This window comes from Ictidomys tridecemlineatus, chromosome 7, assembly GCF_052094955.1.
Source record: "Ictidomys tridecemlineatus isolate mIctTri1 chromosome 7, mIctTri1.hap1, whole genome shotgun sequence".
Classification (NCBI taxonomy): domain Eukaryota; kingdom Metazoa; phylum Chordata; class Mammalia; order Rodentia; family Sciuridae; genus Ictidomys; species Ictidomys tridecemlineatus.
The window spans coordinates 196,363,521-196,370,593 of record NC_135483.1 but is presented as its reverse complement, the minus strand read 5'-3'; positions in this window follow the sequence as shown (position 1 = coordinate 196,370,593).

Sequence of the window (7,073 nt, the reverse complement as noted above, 5' to 3'; positions counted from 1 at the left end):
ACGCGTCCTCTGAGTCCGCCCTATCTGCCTGCCGGGAACCGTTGGTTGGCCGGGCCGGGCCGTCCCGCCTGCAGGAGGGGCGGAGCGTGTGGGAGGGGCGGGGCGAGTGGGAGGGGCTGTGGGGGGAGGGGCTGTGGGGGGCGGGGCCGCCTGCGAGCTGGGGTCCACGTGCCCAGTGCAATCACCTGCACTGCGGCGGCCAGAAGCAGTCCCTGAAGGGCGTCGCAGGTGTGGGGTCGCTCCACGTATTCTTAGCAGCAAGGCCAAGGGAATGTGTAAAGGTGATGGATAAACGCTCCCACAATTCCTCTCATGAACCAGGAATCTTGTCTTACTTAATTACAGGTAGCTTTGACAAATTGCATCAAGTGTCTAAATGCATTAGTGAACAAACGAATGACTTTTCCTGCACACTCGCAATTTCAGATATTGCACCATTGTCAAATTGTATGCTGCGATGGGGTTCGTAAGCATGGATACCCCCAGCTCCTTCCATTGCCCACTCTCCATACATGAGGTAGACTACAGTGGAGAAAGCAGGCAGCACTCAAGGAGAGTGAAGAGCATCCCAGGTTCTAGAGGCAGAGGACAGCAGCAGGCTGAGACCAGAGGCCAGACACCACCCCACCCCCAAAGAGGAGGCAGTTACTCGCTGGCCAGCCTGGTGTTGCTACACACTCCAGACTGGGCTGCGGGAGCCTCCTGGTGGGAGCTGTGATTCACAGGCACCCCCAGGGCCCATGCCCAGGCTGGCTCAGAGGCACAGTCCTGTTGGCCCAGATGCAGAGGATGGGACCACCTGGGTACAGGCCTGGCAGACCCTGCTGGGTGTTTTGGGGAAACGTGTTTGAGATTGATAACAACAGTGAGCACCACTGAGGGTGACGCCGGGTGACGCCCTGTGACACTGCCTGGCAGGGAACCAGGGTGTGCTCGGATCTCTGGCTCTGCTCCACAACTGCACATTGGAGCTCTTGAAGCCTCAAAAACACTGAAGGCCAAAAATGACCTGAATGTGCATGAATGGGCAGAAAGATAAACATAACTTGGTCCACCCATACAGCTTTACATTTACAGAAGAGAGATTCTGACCCAGGCTACGTGGGTGAGCCCAGAGGACCCATACTCAGTGAAATAAGCCCACACAGGACAAATGCTGCATGATCCCCCTCCTCTGAGGCCCCCAGAGGGGCTGGATTCATAGACGGGGAGGGCAGTGGTGGTGCCAGGTTGCTAGGGGAGGGAGGGAGGAATGGGGAGTGAGTGGGACTTTTTTGTTTGTTTTTTTTTGGGGGGGGGTCTGTACTGGGGATTGAATCCAAGGGCACTTAGCCTCTGAGACTCATTCTCAGCCTTTTTAAATATTTTATTTAGAGACAGGGTCTTGCTGAGTTGCTTAAGGCCTCACTAAGTGGCTGAAGCTGGTGGTTGTTGTTTGTGGTACTTGGGATGGAACCCAGGGCCTTGTGCATGTGAGACAAGTGCTCTACCACCTGAGCTATAGCCCCAGCCCCCAGTTAGTTTTAATGGGAACAGTTTGGGAAGAAAAAGTTTTGGAGATTGGTTTGGTTACACAATGATGTAAATTGCAAATTAACACTATTGAAATGCATGCTTTAGAAAGGTTATAATGGGGGCACTCGCCTAGCACGTGGGAGGCTCTGGTTTGGTCCTCAGCACCACATAAAAATTAATAGACAAAATAAAGGTATTGTGTCCAACTACAACTGAAAAATAAATATTTTTTAAAAAGAAAGGTTATAATGGTAAATTTTAAGTATGTTTCTCCACAATTTTCATAAAACTTTAAAGATCCTGAAGTTGGCCTGGGTGTGGCCTGGGCGACAGGTATTGCAAGGCTCCTGGTGACTCCCGAGGGTATCTGGGCTTAAGGGCCTGTCTCCATCCAGCGTAGTAGTGCTGCTTTCTCTGGTCCCAGGAGGTCCAAAGTAACTGTCCCTGTTCATCAGCAGCCTTCGTGGGAAGGCACTAAGTGGCCTGAGCAGAGCCTCACTCCTGTGCCTTCAGCTCCCCCCACAGACCTCTGCCACTGCCCTAAGAACAGTGGTGCCACTGGTCCCTGGTGGGAGGTGTCCTGCATCCCACCCCTGCTCGGCTCACGGCAGCGCGCAGCCAGCAGTACGGCAAGTGGAGAGTCCACTGTCCCACTTTACCGAAACTGTGACCCCATTTTCAGGACCCCAAGGTCAAGTTCGCAGCATGTGCCGGGCGCCTTTCATTTCCGGTTGCCTGCACCATCAGCATCACCAGCAGAGTGCCATGGTGGGACCTCTCTGGTGTGAAAGAGTTCTGTCCCCTGACCTCTGACTTCCAAGGTGGGCTGGCAGCCAAGGGCTTGAGCTGGGTGGACTGACGGACTGTCCAGGCCCACAGGAGGAATCACTGCTTTGTCCTCCTGAGCCGTCCCTATCCCCATTCATGGCATGGGGAATCACGACAGAACTGGGGTCCCAGCACCCTCTCCTTGTGAACGTCACGCCACCTTGATCTATACAACATCCCTCTTGCTTTGTCTAACACAGCAAAGACCTTTCATGGCACAGAAAAAATTTTTTAAAAATCAAGACATGGTGAGAAAATAAATGTCCCAGAGCTGCAGTTCCTGCCATGTGGTGGACAGAGGCCTGACTGTCCTCACACAGAAACAGCTAAAATGCCAGGTAAGATGTAAGAGCACATTGTCACATGCTCCCCGGGGTGGGTCTTCAGGCTGCCCCAGAGGCCAACAGAGGAGAGAGGGCAGGAGCCCGGATGCCACCTTGTCTGCAGAGATAACTGCCACCACCTATTTGAACTTCTGCTCTGGCTGCTGCGTGGGGTGAGGCCAGAATCGGTCTGCCTGTGGGAAGCTGGTGAGTCAGCACCCTCCAGAGCACACCTCAGGGTGAACAGCAACATAAACAACAAAATAAGCACCCACAAAAACAGACATCTCCCCAAGGAAGTTATACAAGTGACCGGTGAGACCTGAAAAGATCCTGAACATCAGGGTTAAGTTTTTAAAAAAACAACCAACCCTCATTTTAAAAATATTTATTTTTTATTGCAGTTGGACACAATACCTTTATTTCTATTATGTGGTGCTGAGGATGGAACCCAGGGCCTCACAGGGGCTAGGCGTGTGCTCTACCCTGAGCCCCAGCCCCGGCCCCTAACCGTCTTTTTGAAAGGAGTAAAAAAAAGACAGTGAGCCCCTCGGCAAACCCAGTCCTGACCCCAGCAGCTGCGCTGTGTACAGTGTGGACGTGTCCGCTGGGGCCAGAGTTCATCTGCACCCAGGCAGGCAGGACCCTCACGGACACAGGCAGGCAGGACAGGGGGAGGTTCAACGTGGCAGAATCACCAACGATTTCCAGGATGCGTCACCTTTGTTTCTTCAATAACGGCCACGGGACTCCTGACCACGTGACTTGCCAGCACAGGCCCACTCCTGTCCACCCCTGGCACTCAGCCCCACCCAGTGCCAAGCAGAGTCTGGGCAGAGGGCTTTGGAGGACGGAGAGGAGAGGAGCTGCAGGGCCGGGAGGTGGCCACGCAGCCCGGAGCCACCCACAGGCCCGGCTCACCCTGTCCAGCTTGCCCAGTTGTCCTTGTGTGGGTAAGTGGCGACCTCTCCATTCTAAGGAGCCGAGGGCTTGACCACCACACACGGGTGTTCTGGCAGATGTCAGTCACAGTGAGGGCAGCAGAGAGGGCACTGCAGCGCCACAGGCAATGGAGAGGCTCCCGAGGAACCAGGGCCGCTCTAGGGCCTTTAGGAGCCTGACCGGCGCCCAGGCTTCAGCCCTCAGCACCCCCAGCTGTGGAGCCCAGGAAAGGTTTGATTTTGAAACTGTCTGCACCAGCTTAATGCCTGAAACTCGCGCTTTAAGAGCTTTTATTGGAAGGTCTATTTTTAAAAGCATCCTGATGTTTTCATGGAAACTGCCCCAAACACCTTCCTGGAAAGCCGTATCCTTCCCCTGGAGGAAGCTGAGCTTGTCCTCTCCCACGTCCTGGGTGCAGCCATGGAGGTCGGCTTTGAGGCGGGTGAGCCACGTGGGGGTGGGATGGGGCTGAGTCGGAGCCAGTGGAGCCCTCGGGGCTGTGTGAGGGGTTCGTGGGCCCTTCCTTCATAAAAGATATTAAAAGTTGTACTTTATGACTGCATCGATGTGAAGACAAATATGTTAATAGTATACAGTACATTTACTTCAACTACGGGTTCATTTTTCTGATTATAAAACACCCGGGGCTCCTAAGAGCGCCCTGAATGCTGGCGCTGGGCCCACTGGGCTGAAGGCCAGCCTGCCCCGCCACACTCCCAGGCTAAGCAGCTGAGGCCTTGGGTTGGTGCCCTCCTGGCCTGATGAGTCTTCTCAGCTGGACTCACCCATGACAGGTGAACAGGCGGGAACCAGGCCACAAGTGGCAGCTCTCAGCCCTGCCTGGTGCTGGGCAGCCCCTCCACTGCCTAACGACGGAGCAGAGGCCTGGAACCTGCTCCCAGGCCCCGGGCTCTCACCATGGAATAGTGAGGCTAGGCTGCTCCCAGCAGGAGGCTCATGGGAGGAGGGAGCCGGAGTTCACCAGGGTGCTCTCCCGCCCCCTCAGCTCCCAAAAAGACAGCCTGGGGCTTCCCCGACAGCACATACCAAGCCCTGTGCCAGGGGCCAGGCCCTGGACATGCATGAGGTGCCAGCCTGTGGTCTCAGAGGGTCTGAATGGAAACTGTGGGCCCCCCACAGGCTCCCTGGGAAAGGAGCAGCACAGTGGCAAGGCCACTCTCCTCAGATCTGAGCGAGGGGCTGCCCAGTGGAGTCCCATACCACCAGCCGTTCCACCAAGGCAGACCCCGGAGGACGTTCGCCCTGGGCTGGGAGAAGGGCAAGGTGAGGGCGGTCCTGCAGAGGGCGGCCCAGGGCTCCTGTGGCCTCTCTGTAGAGGCCTGGAGCACGTGGCTCCTAGGTGAGGGGCTGGCACGCGGCAGAGCTAGCAGAAGGGCCAGGCGGCCAGTGGAGCTCTGATCTGCTTCCCAGCTTCCCGTGAGGGTGAGAGGGCAGAGGACAGGTGGCTGAGGTGCCCAAGAAAAGAAAATGGGCAGATAGTGATATCCCAGTTACCTGTGAAGTCCTGCTCCCTCCCTGTTGAAGTCTGAACATTGGAGGAGCATCAAACAGGGCTTATTTTAAAAGGGGTGACACAGACTTCTCCAGGAGGGAGCAGGAGGCTGTAGCTGGTAACCTGGTGTCCTGCCTTTATAATGTGCACTGGGCTTCTTTGCTCTCCTGCTCTCTTCCCTTGTCTTTCCTTCTAGCATACATGACTAGGCCCAGGAGATGCTTTGGTGGGAGGCCAAAAGGTGAGAAGCAGATGGACAGGAGGGGCCAGGTGCAGTGATCTGGGCAGGAATGGGGTCCAGGGTCCATGGACAACTGTTATAGCTCCCTGTGGGGAGGGACAATCCTTGGGACAGGTTACCTTAGCAACAGGCTGGAGCAGGGGCAGGTCATCGTAATAAGGGTGGAGGGCAGGCTCTGAAGGCCTTCACATTTCAACCCCTCAGGGGTGGCCTCCACTTCCTGGACCCAAACTGGCCTCCTCGGTCAATCTGACCCAGTTTATCTATGGTGACTGCCTCTTCTATTCTGGCTTCAGCAGCACTTCCTGTCACCGGGTTGCTGACAGTCTTCAGGGGAGGGAGGATCACACTTTCCAACACAAGCTGTCACCCTGTGGCTCTTCCTACCTTTTGGTCACCACATAGCATGGGAGGAGGGACAAGGAAACCTAAAATCTATACAGAGGTGTGTGTGTCCCCCTAAGATCCATACAGGGTGGTGTCTGCACCAGCCCTGGGTTCCCTCCTCTCTGGAGGAGTCTCGCTCTGTTCTACCCCTTACGTAAAACTGTTTTCTGGCCTTGGCGTTTCTCAGGTGTTTAACCTTCAACATGGGGGGACCCTATCCTGACTTCAGACTGGTTTCAGTTGGGGGCTCAACCAGGATCCCCACCAAGGTAAGCTCCTCCACACTCACATCCTGTAGGGATCCCACATTGTTATTTCTGTGCATCTTTCTGTCCCTTTCTGAGGATGTAACAGACACCCATCGACTAAATAAATGCAGTTGGTGCAGCCCCTTTCTACAAGACCCGGGTGACAGGATTCACAGCCTCGGTGGCTCCCAATCACCTGTCCTATGGGTCTGGCATGTTGGGTTCTGCCAAAGCTGTTTCTCGGGTCTTCCCCAGTCTTGGATCCTGTCTGGAGAGAGCACACAGTGTCTCTGATCCTGGTCTACCTTTGGCTGCACACAAAGGAACAAAGGGTTGGGACAGCTGCGAGTCTGGCTGGGGCCACTCCCCGGGGAATCTTACAGTTTCTTCTCTGACCTCCACTCCTGATAGCCCTTATGGGGCGTCCTGACGCAATTGGTCGATCAGATGGCACTGAGTGAAAGCCCAGTGACATGCACCTCTGGATGAGCCACACTGCCTTCCCCACGCTTGCTCCTCCAAGCTCTCCCTCCCTTCAGACCAGTCAGCCATCGAGAATGACTCCTAAGGAAGTGCCTAGGTTCCTTTGTCCACATATTAAGTTGCTGTGAGCCTGTAGGGATCCCCCCATTGTTACTTCTGTGTGCCTTCCGTACCTTTGGCTGTTTTCAGGAGGCATTTTCAATTGACCCCTTCTATAAACTCCTCCAAGAAAAGAGTGTTAAGCATCTAACAAGCACTAGATGTCCTCCTTACCTCCGAAGATTCCTTCAGCCCACAGAGCAGAGAACTATACTCATCAGAGATCCTTTTTTTACCATGGGTCATCTCATTGGGAAGTTTATCGTGGAGAAAGAGGCTAGGTCAAGCCAATAGCACAGCAAAAACGTGGCAGGACCCCATGGTGAGAGATGGGTTTTGCTGACCACTGGAAGCTCAGTTGGGAAGATGTCCCTAACAAATAGACTCAGATGGGAGCCTCATTCTCAGCAGTTATGCCAGGTTCACCAGTAGCCTGCATACTGAAAAACTGGGGCAAGTTTGACCCACAGATGCTCACAAAGTGCCTTGTTGTC